The 15,050-nt window shown below is 37.1% G+C and overlaps 1 pseudogene; it reads left to right on the top strand.

Moving 5' to 3' along the window:
• The first annotated feature begins 6,834 nt into the window (after positions 1-6,834).
• Positions 6,835-13,723, top strand: LOC114032929 (annotated as a pseudogene).
• Positions 13,724-15,050: the final 1,327 nt, after the last annotated feature.

Here is a 15,050-nt window from a genome sequence, read left to right as displayed (position 1 = left end):
GAGTAATGGCCTGGCTGCTGAAAAGAATGAATTATGATACATACTGGATCTTCCCTTTGGTCTCCCCTCTTAGAAAGGCTGATAATTTGAAAATTGTCTTACTACCTATCATAAATGGAGTGTTTTCTTCTTAGAAGCTTCTGTAGATATTTAAGTTATCACTTTCTCTCTCTCTCTCTCTCTCTCTCTCTGTCTCTCTCATCTATCTTTCTGTTTCTTTCTCTCTGTCTTTCTCTGTATCTCTGTCTCAGTCCCTACCTCCTTTCCTCCCTCTCTCCCTCTTTGTCTCTGTCTCTGTCTCTCTCTCTCTCTGTCTATCTGTCTTTGTCCCTGTCTGTCTCTGTGTCTGTGTCTGTCTCTCTCTCTCTGTCTGTGTGTCTCTCTCTTTCCCTCTCTCTCTTTCCTTCCCTCTCTCTCTCTCCCTCCTTCACTCTCTCTCCTACTACTATAGTGTCAAAAATAGATTTACAGGACTCTTGGCCAACAGTCCAAAACCCGGTCCCTTTAAGGTCATCAGTTCCTCAAGCCTTCATATCTCTTCTCATCAAATAGATCAAATGACCTTGGTAAAACAGTCTCCACTCTCAAACACCACTCCTTTGTCTAATCTTCTTTTCCAGGTTATTTTCTTCACGACTTCATGCCTTCTTCTCTCCTTAGTTAGGACCCAAAGTCCCAGGCCCCATTGCCAAAGCCTTCAGCCTAAACTAAATATCACCCTCAGAATTCCATTGTGAATTCTTCCATCACTCCTAATGCCTTCCATTTGCCTCCTTCCGTTCGCTGTCCAAAGTACTTCTATATCTATCACAATATCATAACCTCATGACTCCTGTCTTCCCTGCAGTTTCTGCCTGTTGCTTCTTGTTCTGCCTGCTTGTACCATGTAGAAAAAGTCCAACCCTTATTGATCCAACAGGTATTTTCTTCAAATTACTGAAGAAAGCAATCATGTCTTCCCCAAGTCCTCTCTCCTCAAATTGAACAACCCTATTTCTTTCAACAACTCTTTATGTAACATGGTCTCCAGTCTCCTCCTTATCCTGGTGACCCTGTTCTTGTTGTGCTCTTGCTTATCAATGCCTTTCTAAAAGTAGGGTCCCAAACTGAAAACAATACTCAGGGTCAAGGTGTGACTAGGATAGAGTACAGCAGCACTATCATCTCCCTTGTTCTGTATGCTATGCCTCTGAATGGAGCCCAGCATTAGCATTTTTGCCTGTCATGTCACACTGTTGACTCATTGAGCATGTGGTCTGCTAAAACCTCCAGATTTTTTTCATGGAAATGTTTGTCTAATCATGTCTGTGTATTGTCCTCATGAAGTTGATTTTTTAATCCAATTTATCTTTATCACTATTAAATTCTATCTTATTGGATTTGGCAATTGTTCCAAAAACCAATTTTAAAAGGATTATCGAGCACTTAATAATATTATAGATAAGGCACAGTACAGATGAGCACATGCTGCTAAGTAGTAACAGTCCTGATAAAAAAGTATCATAAATAGTGCTAGAACACAGCTAGAACATGACATTTTTCAGCTGTGCCTAACTACATCCCACAGACATCTGGAAAGTGTTGTCTTCGGTGTGGTACTTCCCCTAGAGACTTTGAATCTTCATTGTAACACAGGCAACCTAACTTATCACAAAATAAACACCTACATGCCTTGGTTTAATGAAAAAAATAGTTCTATTAAAAAGCAATCCTTCCTTTACCACCCCAGGTTATTACATTCCAGATTCCTTTAGCCCCTATTCCTGTCTCTAGTAAAAGAAGTAAATTAAGAATTATTGGATTACCTGAAAGCCATGATCAAAGACATCATATTTCAAGAAATTATCAAGGAAAACAGCCCCAATATCTTAGGTCCAGAAGTTAAAGTAGAAATTGAAAGAATCCAACAATCACCTCCCAAAAGAGATCCCAAAATGAAAATTCCCAAGAATATTATAACCAAATTCTAGAGCTCCCATGTCAAAGAGAAAATCCTTCAAGTAGCCAGAAAGAAACAATTCAAATATTGTGGAAACACAGTCAGGATCACACAAGATTTATGGCTTCCAAGATATTACAACCAAGATCTACATTTGAATCCTCTCTCTCCATTCCTCTCCTTCCGACACACTGTGGGGCACTGGACAAGTCATTTAACCTCCTCGTGCTTCCAGGCAACTGTCTAAGACTGAAAGTTGCAGCGCTGTGATTTCGCTGTTACACAGACTTTGTCATTGAATTGAGGTATAAAATTTGATGTTTGCTTCTCAGTAGGGAACCCAAGCCTTACTATCACAAGTGAAGTTCTCAGCAGGTAAACAATTAGAAGCAAGTGATGTAACTTAATACTGAAGTGTGGTATATGGGCAACCAAAGGAATTCATAGGAAACAAAGATAAACAAATTTCTAAAAATTGAACCTGTGTATATAAATATATATATTCGATTTTCAGAAACGTGTTTATACACATGCATGTATGTGTGTGCATATATGTGTGTATGTATTTCATTTTCAAAACTTGTTTATCCAGAGGAGAATTACTGTTGTATTTGTTGGAAAAATATTCTCTTCATTCTGAGTCATCCTTGGACAGGAGTGTGGGAATTGAGATCTGACGATGTCAGAAAGAATGATTCCCTTTTGTTGTTTAGTTTTTTTAGTCATGTATGATTTTTCATGACCCCATTTGGAGTTTTCCTGGCAAAGATACTGGAGTGGCTTGCAATTTTCTTCTCCAGCTCATTTTGTAGATGAAGAAACTGAGGCAGACAGGGTTAAGTGACTTGCCCAGGGTCATACAGCTGGTAAGTGTTGGAGGCCAGATTTGAACTCACAAACATGAGTCTTCCTGACTCTAGGCCCAGTGCTCGATCCACTGTGCCACCTAGCTGCCAGATAATTCCCTACCTCCTTCAATTATTCCTTTGATGACATATCTCCCAGACTCTTTAACATCTAGACTCCTTCTCTGGATGTGCTTCTGTTTGCTAATGTCCCTTTTAAAATGGGGCAGCAAAAGTTAACATGATTTTCCAGATGTGGTTTGTATAGTGGGGGCTCAGTATAGTGAAGGCATGACAGGCATCTAGAGAATGTAGATGGAGAAGAAAAGAGGGCAGGACCTTGGGGAACACCAAACATTAGAATGTGTGATATGAATAATGTCCTAAATATGTGATCAGATTAGTGCCTGGTGCAGTATGAGCAATACAGACAATGCATTTTATATATGCAAGTGACTTGCCCATGATCATACAACTAGTTTTATGTGTGTACATAATAAATATATATATACAAAACGTATGTGCATATGTATGTATATGTGCACTATACTTTCTATATTATGTCATATGTAGATATGTATATATCATATACATATACAGTATGTGTGTATTATGTGTCAATATATACATGTAATTAATATACATATATGCCATACAACACACTAGCTTTGTGATCCTGGACAAGTCACTTACATATATGAACTGCATTGCCTATATACCTGCCACTGTACTACATACTGCTGAGACTGTATTTGGGGCATCATCCATATCATACTTTCTAACTTTGATTGTTCCCCAGGATTCTCTCCAAGGTCCTTCTCTCTTTTCTCTCTATACTTTCTCCAGGAGCCTTATCAGCTCCCATAGGCTTAGTGATCATTTCTGTGCAGATGACACACAACCTCCTCATTGGTCTCCCTACCTTGAGCCTCTCCACAACCAATCCATCCTAAACATTGATGATGGTAATGTAATTTCTGAAAGTGCAGGTCTTTCCATGTGACATTCCTACTCAATCAACTCCAGTTATTTCCTATTATCTCCAGGATAAAACAAATTCCTCTGTTCAGTTTTTAAAGCCTTTCACAACCTATCTTTTTGGACTCATTGGAAACTCCTCCCACACACTCTAATACAACCAAATTGAGTTCTTATTGGAAGACCTCCAATGAGTCTCCAAACCATTGGAGTGATAGGGAGCTTTCTACTTTCAGTGGTAGCCAACTGATATAAAAATTGAGGTTTTCTACTCCCCAAAAAACCTGATTATGCAATTGGCTGAAGAAACCAAAATCCCAATTTCTCATGATGTCCATTAGAATAACAACATCATAGGCTTCTGTAGTTCCTCTCCGCCTGCTCTATTATTAGCTCTATTTGGCATTTAAAGTCCTTTACAATCTGGTGCAAGCCCATATTCCTTTATTTTTTCTACCATTCTTTTTTCTATTATATTTTATTTTATTTTGTTGCTCTGGGCGTAGCAAACATGAGGCAGAGTGGGTATATACATGTGCACTGTAGAGCAGAGGAAGGGGACTGTGCAAATAGAGGCTTGCTTTTCTTTTTGAGTATATAGTGAATTCAACATGTTGTTTTCAAAAAAATTTAAGCTTTTTGTGAGGAGGGATTTTCATTTTTTTGTACTTGTATCTCCAATGTCTAACAGTGTCCCTGGCACATAGTAGACTCCCAAAAAATACTTGTTGATTGACTCTTGACTTGGAGCATCATGTTTAGTGCTGGTTGTCACATTTTAAGAGGGATGTTAGCAATTGCGGGTATATCCAAGGAAGGGCAACCAGGATGGTGACGGGCCTGAAAATCATGGCATTTGAGGGATAATTGAAGGAACTAGAAAATCATTCTCAAATCTGTCTGCCACCCCCACAAAAGTGTCAAATCCCTATTCCCATATTTGTGTCAAAGGATGACTCAGCATGAAGGAAATCTTTGCCCATCTTTCCAATAAACATAAAAGTAGAAAACTTCCCCACCCTGACGTGACTCACCAGATGAGGAAGTTTATTTGTGGACATTTCCAGGCACAGGCAGCCCTCACAGCACCCACAACATATCCAGAGGAGGCTCCCCAAGAAGATAGAATCTTCTTAACTTATCACAAAACCTGGCAATGGTCACTGGGCATCAGAGTTTTGGTTAGCACTTTTTATGCCCATGGCAAGTGGCATGAAATATGCCTTCAAATAAACTTTTTAAGATAAATTTAGTTCAGAGTAGAGATCATAAGACCCTGCCACATGGGAAATTGGCAGGACACTACTGAATAATCCACCTCAGTGGTAGGGCTATGGGGCTGGGCCATAGAGAAGATTAGGCAACTGGGAATTTGAAGAGAAAAAGAGGAAAATTAGGTGCTAAGCTCAGTTCCTATGTCACTGAAAAAATACAAGTGTTGCTCTAAATGTTGGTGCCCTGGGGAAAAGTCTCAGTCACCCTATCCAAGTTAATAGCACTGCCAGCAATGTCAAGGTACATCTGAGTATTAAAAGGTGGGAGGGTGGCCTTAAGGCATCACAGTGAATAATGAAGAAAATTACTGCAAAGCTGTTGGCTGATTCCACAGTAAACAAGTTCTTGAACACCTGGTTATTTTCATAATGTTGCATGAAATATGATGCTTTCCAACAGTAAATAAGTCCATTAATTTTACCTGAAAGTTCCAGAAACTTGTTTATCTTCATTTCCTATAAACTTCTCTGGTTAGCCATACCACAATTTAGTACTGAGTTACATTACTTACTTCAGATTATTTGACTTCTGGGAACTTTAGGCTTGAGTCCCCTACTAAGAAGCTTCTTAAGAGCAAAGACTAAATTTTATAATTCAGTTCATTAACAAAATCAATATTTATTCTAGCACTTCTTTTGTGAAAAACATCTAGCTAAGTGCTAGGGATGTAAAGATAGATATAACACTAGATCTGTTCTTCAGGAGTTTACAATCTAATAGGGAGACAATGTGTATACAAATAGCCATGATAGAAGGGACAATGAGAGAAGTGAAAAGAGAGACCAGATAAGTGCTTTGAGAATTATAAGAAAGACAAGGAAGGAGAAGTAAGGAAGGAAGGAAGGAAAGAAGGAAGGAGGGAGGGAGGGAGGGAGGAAAAGAGGAAGAGAGAAAACATGCATTTATTTAATACCTAGTTTGTGCCAGACACTATGCTAAACACTTAATAATCATATTTGATCCTCACAACAACTATGACATAGGTGAGGTAGACAGAGATTAAGTGACACAGCTAGTAAGTATCTAAGGTCAAATTTTAATTCACATCTTCCTGATTCCAGACCCAATACTCTATTTAATGACCATCTAGATGTCTCTGACTCTATTGTCAGGAAAGACTACACTGAAGAGATAGTATTTAAGTTGAGCCTTCAAGGAAGAGCTTGTCAAAAAAGAGAAGGGAGATAGAGAAAGGATTCCTTCATGTCCTCCCCTCCCCCCCATCCACAAGTACACAGCAAAATTCTAAGAACAGAATATGAGCTCAGTAAACTCTTGCTGGTCATTTCATATTAACTACTGTTAATGTGATATTTATCTGGTTTTTTCCAAGTTCTCCTTCAAGAGTTTCTGCAATGTTCCATGCAGCCCAGATATTCAGTACCATGTTATCCACAAATAGGAATGCCTGGGAACCCTAACCATCTAAAGGGAATCTCCCTTCCTTTTAAACTTTGTGCTAAACACCTCCTGTGAATGAAAAAAAAATGCTTGTTGTCCAATTCATGTTATATGGTTCAATTCTTTTCAATTCAATGAGCATTTATTAAGAATCTGTGCAAGGTACTAGAGAATACAAAAATAAAAATCAAATTGTTTTTGACCTAATGGCTTATTTGTGGGAAATACACTATACATAGAAAAGTAAATACAAGATATATACAAAGTAATTAATGGAAACACTAACAACTGAGGGACTCAGGAAAGGCCTCTTGTAGAAGGAGGCATTTGCCCTCTATGGAAATATCTTCAACAGAGCTAGTCCATCAGTATATAGCTCATGAATAGTCACGGAACATGGACAATCGGAAGAGGAGGAATAGGGTGAGCTGAATAGCCTTTGAGAAAATGCATCATGCTTTTAATGAGCATGTTTCTTCACAAGAAAAGGCCCACCTTTTTTAACATCAATATTCTTCTGTTGTATGAATGTGAGCCATGGGATACTGAAATTCTCAAAGAGTTAAAGTTACAGGCCATCCAAAGAATCATATAGAAGTGTATTGTGGGTATGAGTCTACTGCCCATGACCAACAAGAAATAGTTCAGGAGAAATAGCATAAAGGATATCATCAGAGATGTGTAACTAGGGAAAAAAAGGAGAGCTGGTCATGCAACAAGAACAAAAAATAACCAATAAAGAGTCTACAGGATCCAAGCATGATGGCAAGAGATCTAGAGGAAGGTTCCCAGTATTTTGGGCAGATCCCCATTGTAGGATTTTTGTGAAGAAGAGGAGTTCCTGAAGAAGAAGGGACACAGCCTCTCACAGGATGAGAACATGTAGATGGGTAGATATCTAAAACGTTCACTATCTTCCTTTCAGCCTTTGTCAATGGTCATTATAAATGCCAGCCTAGATTTCTAGAACAGGTTTATGAGTAGACAAAGAATGTCATATACATTTCAGCATTTTTCAATAGAATTTTTTTTAAATTGAACATATCCATTGAAGAAAATGAATGTAGGCATCAATACCAAGGGCGAGCTGTCCATACTATATGCTCACACATGTAAGACGGTTGTTAAGGAATAAAGAGAAAAGGAAGAAAAAATTTCACAGGAGGGAAGAAAAAATAACCCATTTTCAGTGTGTTAAAGGAAGAAAAAAATTTCAAGGAAGAAAAAAATAACACATTCTTTAATGAATGATGTGACCTTCCTCTGGCCTCTCGGGACAGAACTGTTTCTCTGTCATATATGACATCTGCTTTTCATAGAATTGCAAATTTTCATATTTGGAAGTGAGGTCAGGGACTATCTTGTCCAACTCTTTTGTCACAAAAGTGAGAGAAATTACACAGTGTAGTAGAGGGAAAGTACTACAGAAAGTTAGATGGCAGGCTGGATCACTGACTATCCATGTAATGGCAAAAACAAAATCTTTAGATATCTCTGTCTCTCCATTGAAATAGTAGGCACAGTTCCACAGGTTCCTCTCCACTCTGGACTCACAAAAATACTAAAGATTTAAAAGGATGTTATATGAAGTGTTGTGAAATCCCTGGAAGCCAAGTCCTCAGTATGAATACAAATATAATTAGCTCTCAGTTCTGATGCTTACTACATGGGTGACCTTAGGCAAGTCACTTAAATTTGGACCTAAGCTTCTTCATCTGCAAAATTAGGGCACTAGATCAGAAGTTAACAGATAATTTTCCAACCAAACCTATTATATATATGTTGCCCAGCATGCTGTCAAATCTAGCTAATGCTAAAATCAATTCATCCTTGCTAAAGAAAAGCAGAATTAGGAAGATAAAGCTACTGGTGCTTTCCAAGATCAAATATAAATTATTTGAAAGAATTGTCCAGTATTTTCTATTATCAACACTGCCTCTCAACTAGTAATAATAATAGCTCACTTTTACATAGTGTTTTAAGGCCAAAGAATCCCACCCCTGCCACTAACTACCTAGGACTTTGGTTAATTTCACTCCCTGGGTCTCAGTTTCCTCAACTGTAAAATGAGAGTTGGACCAGAAATTCTCTAAGGTCATATCTAGTCTGTATCTTTTATCCTATGACCATAGGCTTCAGAGTCAGAAAGAACCATAGAGATCAATTAATCCAGTCTTCTCCTTTTGTAGATGAGGAAATGGAGTCCCAGAAAGATGTTCCCAAGTTTAATGTTCATTTCACTACACCACTCTTACCCATAGTATTCTCTTTTATTACCTTAATTTTTAAAGGAAGTAATTAACAGAACCAATATTCAAAACCATGTCTTCTGATTCTAAATACAGTGCTGTTTTTACTACATCACACTATTGATAAGGTGCTTTTCTCACAACAATCCTATGAGGTGGCTAAGACAAGTATTATGATCTCCACTTTACAAATTAAGAAACTGAGTTGCAAAGGGGTTAAATGACTTGCGCAGGGACAGAATCCAGATTCCAATTCAGGATTTCAGATTACAAAATCAGTGTCCTTTGCATGATATGCCTTTTTGACTAAGATCCATCTATCATCAACAACAGCATATTCACTGCTAGAAGCACTCCTATCAGACCAGGGAAATAACCAGGTGAGTGCTTTGATGAAAGGAAGGGCAAGATAATCTACCATGACCTGGCAGTCTGGAGTGCCTCCAGAAAACATGAACAATAGTCACCTATCAAGACAAAAGACATGACCTTCTTTGAATTTTCAGATGAAGAAATTAAAGCTATCTATAGTCATATGAAAAAAAGTTCTAAATCACTATTGATTAGAGAAATGCAAATCAAAACAACTCTGAGGTACCACATCACACCTATCAGATTGGCTGACATGACAAAACAGGAAAATGATAAATGTTGGAGAAGATGTGGGAAAACTAGAACATTAATGCATTGTCGGTGGCATTGTGAACTGACCCAATCATTCTGGAGGGCAATTTGGAACTATGCCCAAAGGGCTATAATACTGTGCATACCCTTTGACCCAGCAATACCACTTCTAGGTCTGTATCCCAAAGAGATCATAAAAATGGGAAAAGGACCCACATATACAAAAATATTTATAGCAACTCTTTTTGTGGTGGCCAAGAATTGGAATTTGAGGGGATGCCCATCAATTGGGGAATGGCTGAGCAAGTTGTATATGAATGTAATGGAACACTATTGTGCTGTAAGAAAGGATGAGCAGGTGGATTTCTGAAAAACCTGGAAAGACTTACATGAACTGATGCTGAGTGAAATGAGCAGAACCAGGAGAACATTGTACACAGTAACAACCATACTGTGTGATGACTAACTATCATAGACTTAGCTCTTCACAGCAATATAAGGATCTAAGACAACTCCAAAAGACCCGTGATGGAAAATGCTATCCACATCCAGAGAAAGAACTATGGAGTCTGAATGTAGATTGAAGCATACTAATTGCTCTCTTTTTTTGTTGTTGTTTTCTTTTCTTTTCTTTTCTTTTTCATGGTTCCTCCCATTGGTCCTAATTCTTCTTTACAATATGACTAATGTGAAAATATGTTTAATATGAGACAAAAAATCACAGCTGTTTTAGCTAATTCTTCTTCCCCTCCCTCTCCTTATGCTATTCAGCATGGTCATACTAAAGTTTATTACTTGGAGAAGATTGCCATCTTATCCCACTCCCAGTGTATAGGGTAACAAAAGCAACAATAACCAAACAACCATAGGTGGAATATAGATAAGGAGGTGATGTGATAAAATGAGATGAGCAGAGGGCTTGGATTCAGAATACCTGGCTTTGGTTTCTAGCCCTTCTCAGTTTTCCTAAACTGTAAACTGTAGCTAATCATAGGTAGTTGTCTGAAGTAGGTGGTGCCCCACTCACTATTTTTCTGAGGAAAGGACTGTATGAATGGTGAAGTGTCATATCAGTATAGGATAATTATTATTTGGTAACAGTTTTCTATACTCCTCACATTATTCTTCTCTATCAATAAAAGTTCTGACAATTTAAAAAAAGAAGAAAGGCACAGACTGAAAGTTCTTATAGGAATGAGTTTGATTTCTCATTTCCAAAAAAAAAATGTAGAAAGAAAGGAGATTGTTTGAATAACTTCAGTTATCAAGAATGGAACCAACTAAATAGCCTTGAGTGCTGGGGACAAAAGCTCAGCAGACAATGTCAGAGTAACATCTCACCTAAGGAGCTATCCAGGGTACTGGACAGTTTTGTCTAAAGCTTGCTGTCTTTTTTTTTTTTCCTAGAACCAAAATCGCCTCTGTGTCTGACTTTCTGCCCACAGGTTTTCTACTATTCCTATTATCAGCTACCTTTCCCCTCTTTGGGCTCCTTTTCCTCATCTATAAAATGAAGGGATAGCACAAGATCATTTGTGAAGTTCCTTCTAGTTCTAAAATGTTATGGTTCAATGGTTCTGTGGCTCTGTAACTTTAATTCATAAGCTAGTGCTACTTTCCCCAGACGTAGCTCAAGCAGGTAACATGGTTCCCTAAGTGAATACTTAAGTGTAAGTTATCATCGTGCAATACTTGGTTATACTTATTCTCCATTAAAAACCTATTCCAATGCATCACAGGGAAAAAATAACCCTAGGCCCCTGAAAGCTACGACAGTGGAACATAAGTTCTGTCAGGCTCTTCCAAGCTGAGAAGGCTTCAAGCATAGATCTAGCAAAGGACTGCTTATCTTTTGTCTGAGAACCGATTTAACTAAGATCAGAAGATTGGTCACCAAACAAAGAATTTTTTTCAGCCACAATAATACATGAAGAGCATCTACTAAAATATGGGGAGGTTAACAACCTGGATTAGTAGATAAAGCATATACAGTGACAATCATAGATCCCTAGAGTATTGAAATACTTATTCTTCAATTGTTAAGAAACAATTTGTTCTATGGTAGGAGTGAATATATCAAGTCTCTCTGTCTCCTGGTGCCAACTTGCAATCCCTAAACCCAGACAACCACCTGATCTAGGGTTAGAAAATTCCTTTTACTCCTATTAAAGCCCTGGTTTCAGCTGCACCTCCAAAATTGTTTCATGTACTCTCTTAACAAAACCAAATGGAGTCACATACAGGATAGGGTGACAAGGTTCCCCTCATCTCCCATGAAGCTCCCTGGTTGGCATACAAATAAGTCTGAGGCAAAAACAAAAGGGCTAGTTGGACATGCAAGACCATCAGGCCTCAGCCCCTCATACCATATATTTGAATTTATTTTGTATGTCTACCAGAATCAAAAGACCCAACTTTTGAGTTAGATTCTAGGCAGTACAAATCTCAATGATCTTTCTACACATATATGTGTTGAAACTATACACAGAAACTTTCCAAATAAGTTGATCTATCCGAATGCTGCCCAGATAATGAGAAAAGGTAACAATTAATCTAGATTTAAACCCCTTTCATTAAGGTCAAATGGGAATAGAAAATAGGAATAAAGACTAGACTGTGATTCCACTGGTATAAGAACTTTCAGATGAAGAAACTCCCTCTGCTAAAGCAGGTTTTTGAGAACTGCCAGGGGCATTGAGAGGTTAAGTTATTTTCCCAGAGTTATATCAACATTGTATGTTAGGGGAGGTGTGTGTGTGTGTGTGTGTGTGTGTGTGTGTGTGTGAAGAAAAAACAATTTTATAATGCCTTACACAAATGTGAGATACTCTTTTAAAAAAATCTTCAATCTTCCCTGAGACATACAGATAAATGGCATTAGAAAAATTCAAAAGTGGAAATAACAATAATAGCACACATTTCTAAAGTACTTTATGGTTTACAAATCACTTTCCCAACTAGCACCTTGAGGGGGAGGTAGAGAGAGTTCTCAATTATTATCCCCTTATTACAAATGAAGGGATTAGAGAGAGCTTGTAATAGTAATCCCTTACTACAAATGAAGGGATTAGAGAGAGTTTGTCATTTAACCCATGGTCACAAAGCTAGTAAATTGCCAAGCTACAATTTGAACCCAAGTCTTCTAAATACAAAGTCCAGTGTACTTTCCAATATACCATACTTACTCTCATTAATCTTAATTAATATCTCAATTTTTTAAAAATGAAGAATCCAAATATGTATCCAATGTCTTTTAGGGAGGGAAGGACAGAGCAAAAGGATGCAGATTTCCTGATTTTCTTCAGATTCAAAATACTTCTACATCTGCAATTACATAACAAATTCACAGTTTAACGGTTTTAGATTAGTTGAAAAGTGTCTTTAAGAAATTCACTAGCTAATAAAGGGAACAAGCAAATTAAAAGTCCTTTTTGTTTTTTTCCCCCATTTCTGGAAGAAAAGAACTCAAGAATAATAATATTGCCATCTGGTGGTAGGATCAAGTTTTTACAATGATACTGCTAAGAAATCCAATTAATAAAGTACCCAATCAGCCATGCTCACTATATGGCAATTAAAAGATATTTATCTGTTTACTGCTTAAGTAAGAGGATCTTATTAGTTATCTATAATCTGACTGTATTTTTTCAAAAACAAACTAAGACTTTTAGTAACAGTAAGAGGATGGATTAAAAATCATTCTCTATAAACGCGGGCTTTTACCATTGCTTATTGCAAAAGACATTCAGCACTGTTCCTCCCACACAGCTCACTTTTTTCTCCTTAAAATTCAGGAACATTAATTGACCTGGTATAAAGGGTATTATTGAAAATACAGATGAGGTACTTTTAGCCAAGTTTTGGGAGACAAGAAGAGCCCCACCAACTTGAAGCTGCAGTAAAGACATCCTCTGATGAGGGATACTGTGATTATACTTTCTGCACCTTCTGGTACAGCCCTGGAGCTTTCAAAATAATGATGTGCAATGTGAGAAAGGGCACCTTCACTAGAAATCCTTGACCTGTCTCCCAGGTGGTTGCACAGCATGTTATCCAGCAGTTTTTCCCTCCCCAATGACAATCAAAGAAAAGAGAGGGGGAAAAAGATAAATTTAAAAAGGGAAAAAGTGAGAGAGAAAGAAACTAGCAAAAAGGACAGTCATAAGAAAACCAGGCTACAATCGAAAAATGCAGATCAGAGCAGTGCTCAGCATTTGGAAATGATTGTTGGAGATCTGACAGTCACTATTACAGACTTTAAGGAGAATACTAAGTCACCTCCTGCACCTAATGCTACTTCTTCAGATCAGCATAGTCAGAATGGTTTTAGCTCTGGTGATACAAAGAAAGGAACATCCAGGTCATCTTCACTCACAACAGAAGCCTCATCATTAAATGGAGAATCTCATTAAAGTTTACTTTTTTCCAGTTTCTTTAGTCCCTTCTCTGTAACATGCCAATGCAAAGATTTTGCCAGCACATGCCACATTTTCATGGTGCACAATCCACATGTTTTACATAAAATATAAGTACATTAGAATTGGTAATTTTGTTGCAATCTACACTGAAGACCACATTTCCAGAATTAATATTTTGATCTCTGGAGTCAAAAGTGCTATGAAAATGTGGTAGAGCATTCATTATGCAGTTACTGGTAACTTTTTTCATTTTTAGTGAATTCCAATATTCAAATCTTAATTTAGCTACTCTAAGCATGTACTAAATTAAAATTTTTATAGCATAGTTGAAGCAGCCTAGCTATGCAGTATTTGAGAATTGTGAAAGTTATATATGTATATGTATGTATGTATGTGTATATAAGTCAGATCATTTTAATCAATTATTAGTGCTACCAGATTTTAGTAATTGTTATTGGCTTAAACTTGCTGGTATTGGTGTGGATAAATGGAAAACTGTTATTAAAGAATTTGTATAAACTTCAGCTAATTTTTGACACATTTTACTAGATTACTATTTTTGAATTGTTTCTAGTTTTATCAAGTTTTCTTTTTTGGCTTTTTAAAACATTGATTTAGGGGCAGCTAGGTGGCACAGTGGATAGCGCATCAGCCCTGGATTTAGGAGGACCTGAGTTCAAATCCAGCCTCAGACACATAACACTTACTAGCTGTGTGACCCTGGGCAAGTCACTTAATCCCATTGCCTAACCAAAAAAACAAACAAAAAAAACCCATTGATTTATTATGTTTATTAAATACTAAACATTATAAAGTATTGATTGTTTAGCTTTATAATTCAGATACATACTATTATTATCATATGCTGGTATTTTCCATATTACATACATTTTCTATTTCAAATGATTGTATGTATTTGCCACAAAAAGAGCAACACAAATTTCCAGGTTTAAAAAGTTACATTCCTGAAAAAGCTTTAACAGAATAATTTTATTATTCTTTCTTGCCTCAGACTCCTTTAATGCTATCGACATTTATAATCAAGCACAGAACTAGGGAATAACTAATTATTTATCCTATTTATTCTTGTCAGCTTTTGTTATTTTAATTGGTCCTTGATTAAATATTTTTAACAATTCCTATAAAAAAAAGGGAGTTGTCTATTTTCAGGCACAATTGAAATTTATGCACATAGCAACATGTAAATACAAACAAAAATACTCACAGTCATCTAGTATTATGTAAAATTACCAATAAAATATTTTTATGCTAAAGAAAAAAAAAACACAGATGACTGGAAAAAGGAAAATGAACCAGTCCA

Source organism: Vombatus ursinus, unplaced genomic scaffold (genome assembly GCF_900497805.2).
Source record: "Vombatus ursinus unplaced genomic scaffold, bare-nosed wombat genome assembly UNPS02005968.1, whole genome shotgun sequence".
Lineage (NCBI taxonomy): Eukaryota > Metazoa > Chordata > Mammalia > Diprotodontia > Vombatidae > Vombatus > Vombatus ursinus.
The sequence above is the reverse complement of the archived record's forward strand: the minus strand, read 5'-3'. Positions and strand labels throughout refer to the sequence as shown.